General features: G+C 40.2%; 1 pseudogene; it reads right to left on the bottom strand.

Annotated features, from left to right (window-relative positions):
• Positions 1–9,271: 9,271 nt before the first annotated feature.
• LOC127988162 (uncharacterized) lies at positions 9,272–11,216 on the bottom strand (annotated as a pseudogene).
• Between the last annotated feature and the right edge of the window lie 4,102 nt (positions 11,217–15,318).

Raw genomic sequence — 15,318 nt, forward strand, 5'->3', positions numbered from 1 at the left:
GTTATACAATCACGCTAATCCTTCCTGACTGTCAATTTGTTTTTTTTTTGTTTTGTTTTTTGTTTTAGAATTTGCGAGCTTTCTCTCTCTCTCTAGTCTGGCGTGTGCCATTTTTGGGTCATGCCATTAGACGAGGGGGCAGGGGGCTCTCATTATGTCCCTACATTTCTGTAAACAGACTTGACCTGCAATCGGTTAATTGGATAAACGAATTCCCCATTCCCAGGAGGTTTTACTCCATTGTATGTTAATTTAAGAACAAACAAATGAATTAAATACTCTTTTTTTTTTTTTTTTTTTTTTTTTTTTGTGACCATGAAAGTTCTGTATGAAGAATATGACGGGGTGAGATGAGTGTGCAGGGGGGTAACTATGACTGAGAAATACAGTGCCGGCCGCCGCGCTCCCGCTCCGGCCACTCTCAAGGCCGTTATGAATAATTTATAATGGGCCATCATGAAAAGTCCCGATCGTCCCGATTGGAAAAATGTATTTAAATACAAATACAAAATACTGTTTGGAAAAATTTATTTAAATACAAATACAGTATTTTGTATTTTGAAAATAAATTCAGTGCAGGTATCCCTATTAGGCTGAAATCTATCTGAGCCTATTTTGAATGCCAAAAAGCATTTAGATGTGTGCAACTGTTTAGAAACTTTAGTTTTTATAAAAAACTACAAAAACTACAAAAAACTACAAAAACTAACTTTTATTATGTTTTATCACCATCATTAAAAGCCAATGTGAAAGACTGCCGTTCCAATGTGGCCCAGTTCTGTTTGTTTCACAATCTTAAAGTATCTGCCATCCAATATTGCTGACCTAACCCTCCCAGTTGAACTAGTTTTCGATAGAATTTCGATGGGTGATATGACCAAAATCTTAATTTTACTTTACAGTAACAATATATGGCATGGTTTCACAATTATCAATATCAGTTTTGATACCACAGCAAAAACTGAATTTCAAACTCTTTTGATGCTTTTTTTTACGCAAGTAGTATAGTAACTTTTATATTTGTTTAATGTAAAGTTTATTTGTTTCTATATACATAATTAGAAAATATAAAGTTTATCTAAAATATATATTTTTTTAATTAGAAATCATTTGGCACAATTTTTTTGGTGAACAATAAAACTAAAAGTGTGGTGTATCTTTCATCATTGTCCTCACAAATGCACACAATCACTACACTAAACTGATGTAGACAGACAATGATTAACCTAATTATTTCATCTCTACATAAACAAACATTTGCATAGATGGGTAAACACATCACAATTTGGAAGTGTCAAGTTACATTTTCATAAAGCACCATGTTTGTCAAATTTAAAATGATTACATTTACAAAATTAGCCTGCATAGCAGAAATAGTGAATAAAGCAATGGTAGGTGTTTAATACAATCGTTAATTGAAATAAAATAATTAATGAATTAAAAAACATATATAACACAGTGTTGTTCAATTTAGTGTTATACATATGTTATCATATTAATATGTTTTGTTCTAATGTCACAAGTCACAATTTCAAGTTTACTGGTTTTAACTTGATTATTTGGTTAGGGTTTAAGAAGTGTAGTAAAAAACTTTTTCACATGTGTCGTCAAAATGACCCACAACCTAATCAGTTTACATGTGAAGATATCCATTTATTCACAAACTTCTCACAAGACGAGTGTTTGACATAGTGTAAGAGATGTTTGACAAATTATTCGGCAAACTACTTCCTCTCATCGCTGCTTTTTGGTGGTTTGGAGAACAATTACTCAGAGTTGCCTTCTGTCGTTTCACAGAATTATACAACGGAGAGCACGTCAAGCATAAAAGCCTTGTAGGTTTACTGAGGAGCGCACGCAGTAAGCAGGTTAATGGCGTAGAGCCATGCGAATTGCGAAAGTATAAACAAGGCTTCAAACAGGGGGCAAGGAAGTCGACCGGAAGTTGAAGTCGGCCAGGTGCCGCCATCTTGTAGCAGAACTTCACTTGCGTTAGCATCCCATTGACTCCCATTCATTTTGGCGCCACTTTGAGAGCGAATAACTTTACATCTGAGGCGTTTAAAGACTCCGTTTGTCCATTATTTATTTCTAAAAATACACGACAATGTATAAAGGGCTCCATTACCTTCTATGTTACATTATGGCCCTGTAGAAACAGTTTTTGTAAAAATAGGCTAACGATTGCATCATAACCACGTGACTCTCTGTCGCATTACCGTACAGACAGGAGGAGAAGCTCGCAGGCAATTAACTTAATATGGCGTACTGGCGTTACGTTTTAAAATACTATACAAAATAATTAATCAGAATACTTACTCCTGCTCCCTCACGCCAAAGAACTCCCCGCTCAAGCTCGCCGTCTCTGCAAGATTAACGATGGCAGTTTGCACGCACAGCTACTAGAAGATTTACATCTGTCAGACAGGTTGCTGACGTCATCAAGCTTAGTTTGAGTCTGCGTGTCAGAAACGGAAGTGCTAAAAAACGCTAAAAATGGGCTTCACTTGTCTCGATTGAGTTCCAATGGGGTCATTGTGTCCATTTCTTTTACTGTCTATGGCTTCAACTGCACAAAGCTAAAGAGAAAGCGGAAAGTCCTATGTAAAAGATTTAGAAAAAGTTCCATCGATTCACAATTAATACCATCGCTACGAATCTACGATATTGTCATATGATATCACCCATCCCTAACATGCAGTAAAGTTAATAATTCAAACACATTTGACAAGCTACTTTAATCAACAAGTAGCACATCCTCACTTTATTCCAGAAAAGTTGCCGATCCAAGGCTGGGTTGTACAGCTGCGGCACATGTGGATGAATGTTGGGGTTGGGGGGGAGGTTCGTGTCTGGTCTGAACGAGTTGACTCATGAAAACAGCACCCTGATAAAGAGGTTGACTGGCTCAAAGTATTTTGAGTATTTTGAAAATACAAAAATACTTGTCTTAAATGTATTAAATACAAATTACATTTGATTTTTTCCAAAGGCTTTAAAATACAAAATGCTAAATAGTATTTTGTATTTCAAATACGTATTTTAAATACAGTACATGTATCTGAAATACTGCCCATCCCTGCTTCCACATCGTCTTGTTGCAGGCCTTTGGCCACTTGACTAATCGCCTTCTCTGCTTTTGGACGTGATGGGTTGGGTTCAGGTTGCCCTCTTGTGCCATGTTGTTCCTCATCTAGGGCAGGGGCGTTGATCTCCTGCATACTGTGGTGTGTGTCCTGCTGCTGAACTTCTGTAGACTGACTCGGCCTGCTTCTCAGAAAGTAGCTGTCGATGCGACTTCCCTGTTGACCCTTCTTTAGGCACCCTTTTGTGCCCTGGTGTATTTTTGTGCCTTGGGTGGAAGTAACCTTTGTCCAACCACAAATGCAGTTCTGGAGATTATGCCCTGCTCTAGCTGTCGGAGCCTCAGGTAATCATCAATCTTGTAATCTGTTCCATTCCTGTGTTCATTACCGGGTTATCCGCCGATGAGCCATCTTCCGCCCCCGCTCTCACTGGCTCAGGGGGTATTTTCTTCGTAGGACTTTTTTATAGCTATGTGTGCAATAGCACTAATAGAAAGATACATTTAATAATGAAGGGAATTTATTTTTGTTTGCAGACTTTATTTCAAGATACAAAATACCTATTACATTAAAAGAATTCAAGGTGCTTACTAAGGCCATACCTGCAGGTATACTTATGGTGTTCAAAAGCAGTGTATATACATCCACACTATCTGTCTGTCCTCCTAGACCTGAACATACCTCTGCAGGCACTATCTGTTTCTCTGGGTTAAAGCCTAACAATTATAAAATTAGATCCTTATTTTTAAGAGAGATTATCTCTACGACTTATGTTACTTTTTACTGGAACAGTTTCTTTAATAATGTAAATTTGACTAAGGTTTGGTCATTATCTCAAAAATCCCTCCTTACAAATAAGGTTAAAGAAATCTCATAAAAATTAACTCATAGAGTTTATCTCACAAAGGTATTCTTACAAAAATGTAAAATTAATATTGATTTAAAATGTTCTTTTTGTTAATGCTCCACTGAAACAATTTCACATTTGTTTTGGTATTGCCAATTTACTCAGTATTTTTGGAATAATGTGGAGGGTTTCATTGCTAATAATATTTTAAGAACATTTTCTTTATCTTATAAACATGTGATTATGGGTTTTTATATAAAGGATCGCTCTTTAAAGGACACTGGTTTTATTATAAATTTTATGTTATTTGTATGTAAATTTCACATTCATAAATGCAAGTTTACAAAAGGCAAACCTCTTTTTATGGTGCTTGAAAAGGAGATTAAAATGTACATAGATGCAATGTCTAAATCTAAAAATTGTAATATAATATAAAAACTATAAATAGTTTTCACTTAATATAAAATATAAAATGTAATGAATGGGGCTGACCTGAAAAGTATATTTTCTGTCCTTAAATTACATTGTAATATCCTATGGAACTGTTATATATATAATGTAGATCTGTTTGTAAAATGCTTATCTCATCCTTTTTTGTGTGTGTGTGTGTGTGTGTGTGTGTGTTCTAGTTTGTTCTTTTTTGTTGAGGTATGGAAAATATTTTCGTTATACAAGATATGGCACTGTACATGCTACCTGTTGTTGTCAATAAAGCATTATAAAAAAAAAAAAAACTAATAGAAAGATACAACCACAAGCAGATGATAAGAGCAGGACATTTGTAACTCTAAGGAGAGCAGTCTCAGTACTATGATATGGTCTAAATCCTGACTGAAAATCTTCACAGATACCATTTTTCTCTAAGAAGGAATATAATTATGAGGATATTACCTTTTCTAGAAAAGGGAGAATCGAGATCGGTTTATAATTAACTAGTTCTTTGTGGTCAAATTGTGTTTTTTTTTTATTAGAGGCTTAATAACAGCCAGTTTGAAGGTTTTGGGGACATATCCTAATGACAATGAGGAATTAATAATAGTCAGAAGATGATCTATGACTTCTGGAAGCACCTCTTTTAGGAGCTTAGATGGAATAGGGTCTAACATACATGTTGTTTGTTTAGATGATTTAGAGAATGAGTGGAACTGTTGCTCAGGGGGTCTTTAGTGCACTGTCTGATGCAATACTGTAGCCAACGGCTGAATGGTTACAATTTTATTTCTTATAGTATCGATTTTAGAAGTAAAGTAGTTCATAAAGTCATTACTGCTGTGATGTTGACAAATGTCAACACTTGTTGATGCTTTATTTTTCATTAATTTAGCTACAGTATTGAATAAATACCTAGGGTTATGTTTGTTTTCTTCGAAAAGAGACAAAAAGTAATCAGATCTAACAGGTTTTAATGCTTTTCTGTAGGATAGGTTACTTTCCCGCCAAGCAATACGATATACCTTTAGTTTTGTTTTCCTCCAGCTGAGCTCCATTTTCCTGGCTGCTCTCTTTAGGGTGCAAGTGTGCTCATTATGCCATGGTGATGGACTGTTTTCCTTAACCTTCCTTAAGCATAAAGAAGCAACTGTATTTAAAATGCTAGAAAAGAGAGAGTCCATTGTTTCTGTTACATCATCAAGTTGTTCTGAGGTTTTGGATATGCTAAGGAATTGGGATACATCAGGAAGATAACTTACAAAGCAGTCTTTTGTGGTAGAAGTGATGATTCTACCATACTTGTAACAAGAAGAAGAATTTACAGTTTTAGCTATATACTGTAAAGTTTGCGCAAAACTAAGTAATGATCTGAGATATCATCACTTGGCTGCATAATTTAAACACCATCAACTTGTGACAGTATTAAAACTAGAGTATGACTTATTAAACAGCAAACTGTTTAACAAAGTCTGTGTGGTGCCCTGGTGGCCTGTATACAGTAGCCAGTAGAAACATCACAGGGGATTTATCTAGGGCCGGGACTTTAACGTGTTAATTGAGATTAATTAATTACACAAAAAATAACGCGTTAACTAAGATTAATTAATTACAGAAAAAAAATTCCCCCATTTTTAATCACTTATATTTTGCACCGCGGAACGTTTCTCACTGAATAAGTTTCGGCGGACCGATTATACTGGAGCACCAACTAGCGTTCGTATATCACCGCATCACATCTACGAGCCTCAAGTATCACCTCAACGCAAAACATATAGCAGCTAGCGTGGACTTTACACTTTATGTTGAACTATGTATTATTTTGTTGGTGCAACAGTTTGTGTTGAACTCTTTATTGTTTTGGCCAAGGTTATTGAGAGTTGGACTTATTATGTTATGGCCTCTGAAGCAACAGAGAGATGTTTTCTAATAGTCAGTGTTTCCAATGTTAAAATTACTTCTCACTGTTCTCAGGTCAAATATTTATATGCGATTAAAATGTGATTAATTTCGATTAATTAATTACAAAGCCTCTAATTAATTAGATTAATTTTTTTAATCGAAGATTAATTTTTTTAATCGAGTCCCGGCCCTAGATTTATCATTAACATTTTTTTTCACTTGATAGTGTTATAAGCACCATTACTTCAAAGGAGTTATACTTGAAGCCTGCCTTCTGAGAAATCCTGAAAACATTGTTATAAATTGAAACAACACCTTCCCCTTTACCTTTTGGATGTGGCTCATGATTATAACAGTAATCTTGGGGGGGGGGGGGGGGTAGACTCATTTAAAATAATGTAATCACCCGGTTTTAGCCAGGTTTCTGTCAAACAGAGTACATCTAGATTATGATCAGTGATCATATTATTTATAAAAAGTGCTTTCGTAGATAGGGACCTGATATTTAATAAGCCAAGCTTTATCCTTTGTTTATCCGTATTGCATCTGTTTTTTTTTTTTTATTTGTTGGACCTCAATTAAATTATTACTCTTCAATTGGTTTGGACGTTTTTTTGTATTTTCTAGTTCGGGAACAGACACAGTCTCTATAGTGTGATATCTAGGTGAATGAGTCTCAATGTGCTGAGAATTAACAGACTTCTGTGATGTGAGGTGGCTAGCAGACAGTCAGTTTAGCCAGTCTGTCTGCTTCCTGACCTGGGCCCCAGTTAGTCAAGTACAAACACGGTGAGTAATGGCTTCTCCTGCTATTGTTATCTGCACCTCTTGCCACATATATAGTTTATCTCTCTTTGTTGGCGACGAGGGATTCATATGTGATAAATGCAGGAAAATAGTTAGGCTGACAGAGAAGATTTCAGAATTAGAGACACGCATCCAAACTTGAATTAAGGGCAGTAAGAATGTGAGGGATCTAGACAAGGCTTTGGAATGTGACTAGCTCGCCGATCTAAATATTAAACAGGTTCTCCCAACTCAGTAATGCACCCACTGAGAAACCTGATGAAAGTGCTCTAGTTATTGGCGATTCTATTGTACGGAATGTGAATATACAGACACCAGCCACCGTAGTCCAATGTTTACCGGGAGCCAGAGCACCTGATATCTTGGCATATTTAAAAGTGCTAGCTAATGCTAAACATAAATGAAGTAAGATTGTTACTCATGCTGGCGCTACTGATGTTCAACTTTGCCAGTCGGAGATTACAGAAAATAACATTAAAGAGGTGTGTGAACTTGCAAGCACGATGTCAGACACTGTAATATGCTCTGATCCCCTCCCTGCTTACCGTGGTGATGAGATACATAGAATATCGTCATCACTCAATGGCTGGATGTCTAAGTGCCCACAGAATAACATAGGTTTCATAGAAAAATGGACAAGCTTTTGGGGCAGACCTGACATGTTGGAAAAAGATGGTCTTCATCCCTCCTGGGGTGGTGCCACTCTTCTCTCTAGAAATATGGAACTTAGTCTAAGAGTTTAAGACTCTTAGACTTATATTATTTATTATATAATATATATTTATATTATTATATAATATAAATAATAATTGTTGTGAGTACTATACAGAAGAACAATTTAATATAAATGTGGAAATGGAAGGGGCATTATCAATAATACATTTTAATAATAGAAGTCTCTATAAAAAAATTGTACAAATTAAGGATTTTTTTGTGCAAGTTTAATAAATTTGATGTGATTGCTGTGTCAGAGACTTGGCTTGATAATGAGAAAGCACAAGATGTAGAATTGGATGGATATAATTTGTTGACGATTAACAGAGTTAACAAAAAAGGAGGAGGAGCTGCTTTATATGTTGACACTTTTTGATTAAAAGTATGTCATGTACTATAGAAAACATTCTGGAATGCTTAACCATAGAAATCGACTTTGAAAGATCTAAAAATATAATAATTAGTTTTGTGTATAGAACACCAGGAACATGTATTGATACATTTATGAATAGATTAGTAGGTGTGTTAAATAAATGGAATGAGAACAAGTTACAAATTATATGTGGAGATTTTAACATTGATTTGTTAAATCCAAAGGGACATAAGAGAACATCTGATTTTATTGATACAATGTATAGTAAAGGTATATTTCCAGTGATTACAAAACCAAGTAGAATAACATCAGACACTGCTACACTAATTGATAATATATATACAAATGAAATTGGAGTGTAAATTATAGGATGATTATTTATAAATGATATGACTGATCATCTCCCAGTTTTTGGGATCTTTCAAAGATTGTTTACAAAACCAAATGAAAATAGGACAAACTATGTTAAAATGATTCGACATAGAACACCAGAAGCCATTGCTGCCCTTGGGAAGGATTTAAAGAAACTTAACTGGAGTGAGGTTTATGAAAATGAAGATCCTAATAGAGCCTATGATGCTTTTTTAACCATACTGATTGAAAAATATGAAAAACATTGTTTTTTTCAAGAAGTTTGTAAGGAAGCGAAAAAATGTAGACAAACCATGGATTACAAATGGAATAGAGAAGGCATGTAAAAAGAAGAATGCATTATACAGGAAATTTATTACAACGACAAAACAAGCTGAAAATAATTATAAAATTTATAAAAATAAATTAGTAAGTATTATAAGAATTAGTAAAAATGACTATTATCATACATTATTGAACAAGTATAAGAGTAATACTAAAAAACATGGGAAGTACTTAATAGTATAATTAAAACGAATAGAGGAAAAGTATATTACCCAAATTATTCTGTAAATGAAGAATCAGGAATTATAAATAAAGTGAATGACATTGTCAATACATTTAATGAGTATTTTGTAAATGTTGGTTATAAGTTAGCACAAGAGATTGTGGAGCAGAGAGTTTGAATACACCTTCTGGTGCTATTTGGACACGTCATCAATGAAAAACCCGCGGTCATAGGGTTTTTCGGGTCTTTAATCTTCATACACCCTCACCCGGGCGACCCAACCGGGGGTGATCAGTCCCCGGTTTGTGTCCAAGAGGCATGTTGCTCCACGGATCCCCCCTACGGATCCACAGCCACCGAGAAGCCCTCTCTGCGGCCTCTCAGATGTTTGCGGTGGCTTTTTTCAATTGCAGTCCTTTCACTCCAAGGAGTTTGAGGGTTCGTAGCAGTGAATGGCCAGCGAAGCCTCGGCACCCGATCTCGACTGGCTCGCAGCGAGTTTTCCAGCCGTTGTTCCGGCACTCCGAGCTGAGCCCTGCGTACTTAGCCCTCTTACGCTCGTGGGCCTCTTCAATACGGTCTTCCCAGGGGACAGTTAGTTCCAGGATAACCACTTTCTTGGTAGACTCAGATGTTAGCACCATGTCTGGTCGGAGAGAAGTGGCTGTGATGTTGCCTGGGAACTTAAGCTGTCTTCCAAGGTCAACCTGAAGTTGCCAATCACAAGCAGTGGAGAGGAGCCCCCCCCGTAGAGCTAGGCCGGTGGAATTGTTCCTTCTGCCCAGCTCTAATGAAGGTGATTGTTTGTTTGGGGGCTGCCTGGGTCTTGGTGAGCTGGATCGCTGTGCAGATGGGGTCCCCCAAAGCCTTTAGCACCTGGTCGTGGCGCCAGCGGTACCGCCCTTCCCCTAGCGCTCTTGAGCAGCTGCTCAAAATGTGCTCCAGTGTGCCCCTCTTCTTGCACAGCTTGCACTCAGGAGTGTCTGCCAGGCCCCAGGTGTGCAGGTTAGCTGGGTTTGGACGTCATAGACGGATTGGACAAGAAACTTGATCCGAAATGGCTCTGCTTTCCAGAGCTCTGCCCAGGTTATTCTGCATGGATCTGCATGTTCCCACCTGGTCCACGCTCCTTGTTTGGACATGCTGGCCATTTTGGTGTAGCGTTCTTCTTCCACCTCTGCTCGTATCTTGTCCTGAATCAGTTTGCGCCTCTCTTTTCCACGAGCCAGATCATAACATGGCTTGGGAAAACAACCAAGACCTGCTCGTCCAATTGCCACGGAGCCCACCAGCGTTTTGTGCCTTAGTCGTGCCTCAGCTTTAGTGACGGCTTCTTGCGCCTGCCACTTTCTCTCGGTCTTCACGAGGATTCCTGCTGCTGCGACTTTTGTGTCTTTGGAGTCCCTGTACATCAATACCTCTCTGGAGCGGGTGACTTTGAACTCCTCTGATAGTCCACTCAAAGGAAGATGCAACTTGGTGGAATGGCCGTAAAGGGCAATGCTGCTCAAGGACCGAGGGAGCCCCAGCCATTTTCTGAACTGGCTGATAGACTTCTCTGGAACCTCGACTGTTGATGTTGGTACCTCGTAGACCAACAGGGGCCAGAGTATTCTTGGCAAGACTCCGTACTGGTATATCCAGGTTTTGAATTTTCCCGGGGAGGCCAGATCTGTCAATCGCTGTGAGCCAGGTAGTCAGGTCGCACTTGGTTTGTTTTATGGCAGCTGACTCCCTTTCTTCTTCCTTGGCCATCTTGAACTGACGTCTCAGGTATTTTAGTTCTTGTCTCAGCTGACTGATCTTGGCTTCTCGCCGGTTGAGCTTCGCTGGATTCCTATCTCCTCTTCTTTCCTTGACACCAAACCGCTCTGCTCCCATGTTCATTATGATGGTACACATGGTCTGGAGCTTCTGGTCGACACTGCCCTTTGAGATGTATTCCAGGCACTTGTCTACATCCTTGTCCAGCTTAAGCCACTCCTTATTGTTTGCGGCAGGCCACTTCACCCTACGGTGTTCCGATTTCCTGCTTGGTGGGGGTATTTGTGTGGCTTGGAGGTTCCGGGTACTGTGGGGAGATTCCGGACCCGGCTCCTCCTCCGTCTCACCAGGTTCAGCAGCCGGCGTGACAGTAACTGCTGCCCCAGCTGCCGTACCTGAGCGTAGCTTCACTTGATCCCTCCTGAGGCAGGCCATCTTTGCCTGGTGGATCTTCTGGGCCTTCAGGTTTTTGCAGACCTTGCCGCAAATACAGACTGCGCTCGTAATCCGTTGTCCATTTGCTTGGGTCGTTACCGGTAATTCCGTCCGATTGGGATGCTCATCCCCCCCCCCCCCCTCGGGTATCCCTGGGGGTATATAGAGAAATGAGGAAAGGCCAGATGAAGTAGGTATCCCTAGTAATATCCATTCAATATTTATTAGGGGAACTCATGAAATGGAAATACTTGATATTGTTAATAATTGTAAGAATAAAAAATCAACTGATTGTAATGAGATTGACATGTCATTATTAAAAATATCATAGAATATATAGTAAAACCCTTTACATATATTTGTAATCAATCATTTTTAACAGGTATATTTCCAAATAATATGAAAATAGCTAAAATTATCCCTATCTTTAAAAGCAGTGATAGACATCTTTTTTCCAATTACAGACCAATTTATCTGCTTTCCCAGTTCTCTAAAATTTTGGAGAAACTATTTGTGTGTAGGCTAGAAAACTTCATAGACAAACATAAACTATTGAGTGGACATCAGTATGGTTTAAGAGCAAATAGGTCCACTTCAGTGGCAGTGATGGAAATGGTAGAAGAGATTTCCACTTCAATGGATAATAATGAATATACTGTGGGGGTGTTCCTGGATTTAAAAAAAAAGCTTTTGACACTATTGATCATGGTCTATTAATGAGGAAACTGGAAAGATATGGTATAAGAGGCAACGCCTATTTTTGGTTAAAAAGTTACCTTGATGACAGATATCAATTTGTCCAAATAAATGATGTTAGATCAGATTTAATTAAGTTACTTGTGGTGTTCCACAGGGCTCTGTGTTAGGCCCCATAATGTTTGTACTGTATATAAATTATATTTGTGAAGTGTCAAAAATCTTTAAAATGGTTTTGTTTGCTGATGACACTAATGTATATTGTTCAGGGAAAAATTTGGAACAGCTTCTGAATACAGTGGAAATTGAATTGATGATCTTAAAAAAATGGTTTGATGATAATAGATTTTCATTGAATTTAAGTAAAACAAAGTTCATAATATTTGGCAATTGAAAGAGTATTAATAAAGTTAAAATTAGGATTAACAATGAGGAAATAGATAGAGTATATGAAAATAAATTTCTAGGTGTTATAATAGATCATAAATTATGTTGGAAACCACATATCAATCATGTAAAAAGAAAAATGTCACAATCCATTGCAATATTACATAAAACTAAACATATTCTGAATGAAAATTCATTATATATTTTGTATTGTGCGCTCATAGTTCCATACACAATCTATTGTGTGGAGGTTTGGGGACATGCATATAAAACCAATATAAATCCAATATATATGTGACAAAAAAGAGCAATAAGGATTATAAAGCATGTTGACTATCATGAGCCAACTAATCAATTGTTTAGTAATTTAAATGCTTTAAAAAAAAATGATTTAGTAAATTTCTATACTGTACAGACAATGTATAAAGTCTATAATAATTTGCTTCCAAATTGTATCCAGAGGCTGTTTGAAATAAGAGAAAGTCAGTATGGAATAAGAGGAATGCATATGTTTAAAAAAAAATAAGGGGAAGAACTAATACAAAAAATATATGCATATCTGTCAAAGGGGTTAATCTATGGAATAATTTGCATACGGAATTAAAATTGTGTAATTCACTTTGTAAATTCAAGAAAATGTTTAAAAACAGGGTGGTTAATAATTATTTAATTTAACGGGTATTATAATATATTTTATTTTATTTTTTTTCTTTATATACTTTGTATATGTATGTGTGCCTTGTATTAATCACTACTAGTGAAAAAATGCCGCTCATTTGATTATGTACAAAGGGTAATTGTCACAGTGTCTGGTCTGTGTATCACTGGGTGTCCACTAGAGGTCTCACTTCCCCTTATCGTCACCCCACTTCTGAACCAATTCCTACAAGTCTTGTTGGTACTCGTCACTGTTCATTGTATTCAGCTGTTCCCACTTACGTCGTTTGCACCTGTCTATAAATACCTGGTTTGTTTCAGTCTGTTACGGAGTCCTTGTTTAATGTTACAGTTATTTCATGTCCGTCATCCTTGCCTTGCCTAGTGTTCGTGTCTTGTTCATGTTATGTTTTGGATCTTCTGGTTTTGACCCTGGCTGGACTGTTTACCCCTTTGGATTTGCCCTCAAATAAACACCATACCTGCAATTGGATCTCTCTCTCTGTGTTTCCAGTACACCGATCGTGACAGAAGGACTCCGTCAACACGAGATCCAGCGGTATGTCGTTTTTCCATTCCCCAGCCAAGATGGCGGAGCGGAGAACAAGGTATCTTCTATTGACCGCCCTCCGCCAAGAGGGCAATGAAGTGGGTGCCCTGGCTCAAGTGTTCTGGTCCCTGGCCGAGGGCATGGGCTACAATGATGCGGCCCTTAAAGACCATTTCAATGGCGGGCTCGATGATCCAGTGTCTCAGGAGGAGATGGCGCAGTTAGAGACACTGGAATTTTGGGAATTCGTGCGCTACCTGCAGCATCGGTGTCGGTGGGATGCCCCAGCCACTCCTGTCTCTTCCGGCGGGGTGGTCGTCAGCCCAGCACCACTGCCAAGGATGGCTACCAGCCAAGCGCCACAGCACAAGATGGCCGCTAACCCAGCGACGTTCCCAAATTGGCCACCGGCCCAGCGCCACAGCACCAAGTGGTCGCCAGCCCAGTACCACAACACAATATGGCCGCCACCCCCGTGCCACAGCACAAGATGGCCGCCAACCCAGCGCCGCTGCGGTGCATGGCCACCAACCCCGCACTACGAGGCAAGATGGAAGCCAGCCTCACACCACAGTACCAGATGACCACTAGCTCAGCGCCGACGTTCAGGATGGCCGCTGACTCATTCCTAGAGTATTTCTCCAGGCTGTCACAGATCCTAGAAGTTCCCAAGACTGCTCACGTCAAAGCTGCTGAGCCAGCGCCACAACCCAAGATGGCCGCCAATCCAGCACCACAGCACAAGATAACTGCCAGCCCAGCGTCACAGCACAAGATGGCCGCTAACCCAGCGCCACAACCCAAGATGGCCGCCAGCCTAGCGCCACACCCCAAGATGGCCGCCAGCAAAGCACCACAGCACAAGATGGGCGCCAGCTTAGAGCGACAGCACAAGATGACCGCCAACCCAGCGCCACAGCACAAGATGGCCGACTCAACGCCTGAGTCGCCAGTCAAGGTGCCACCGACTCGCCTTCATAGAGGGCGGAGGACGAGGAGACAGGCGTCTACCGTTGATCAAAGCCTGGAGAACGTTCCCGAGCGGACCACTGCCGTCCAGGGGGACGTTCCCGAGCGGGCCGCTGCCGTCCAGGAGGACGTTCCCGAGCGGGCCGCTGCCATCCAGGAGGACGTTCCCGAGCGGGCCACTGCCGTCCAGGAGGTGCCGTCCAGTGACCGAGGTGGTGCCCGATGCCGAGGCGGTGCCCGATGCCGAGGCGGTGCCCGATGCTGTTCCAGAGGCCAAGGCGGTTCCCGATGCTGTTCCAGAGGCCAAGGCGGTTCCCGATGCTGTTCCGGAGGTCGAGGCGGTGCCCGATGCTGTTCCGGAGGCCGAGGTGGTGCCCGAGGCTGTTCCGGAGGCTGAGGTGGTGCCCGATGCCGAGGCGGTGCCCAATGCAAAGATTGCGATCAAATAGCACACCTAGGTTCCTAACTCATGACGAAGAATTGACAGAGCAGCCATCAAGTCTTAGACAGTGTTCTAGGTTAATACATGCAGAGTTTTTAGGTCCTATAATTAACACCTGTGTTATTCAGAATTTAGAAGTAAGAAATTACACGTAATCCAGGAGCGGGCCGCTGCCGTCCAGGAGGACGTTCCCGAGCGTGCCGCTGCCGTCCAGGAGGACGTTCCCGAGCGGGCCACTGCCGTCCAGGAGGACGTTCCCGAGCGGGCCGCTGCCATTCCCGAGGCGGTGCCCGAGGCCGTTCCCAATGCAGTGACCGAGGTGGTGCCCGATGCCGAGGCGGTGCCCGATGCTGTTCCAGAGGCCAAGGCGGTTCCCGATGCTGTTCCGGAGGTCGAGGCGG

Source organism: Carassius gibelio, chromosome A5 (assembly GCF_023724105.1).
Source record: "Carassius gibelio isolate Cgi1373 ecotype wild population from Czech Republic chromosome A5, carGib1.2-hapl.c, whole genome shotgun sequence".
Lineage (NCBI taxonomy): Eukaryota > Metazoa > Chordata > Actinopteri > Cypriniformes > Cyprinidae > Carassius > Carassius gibelio.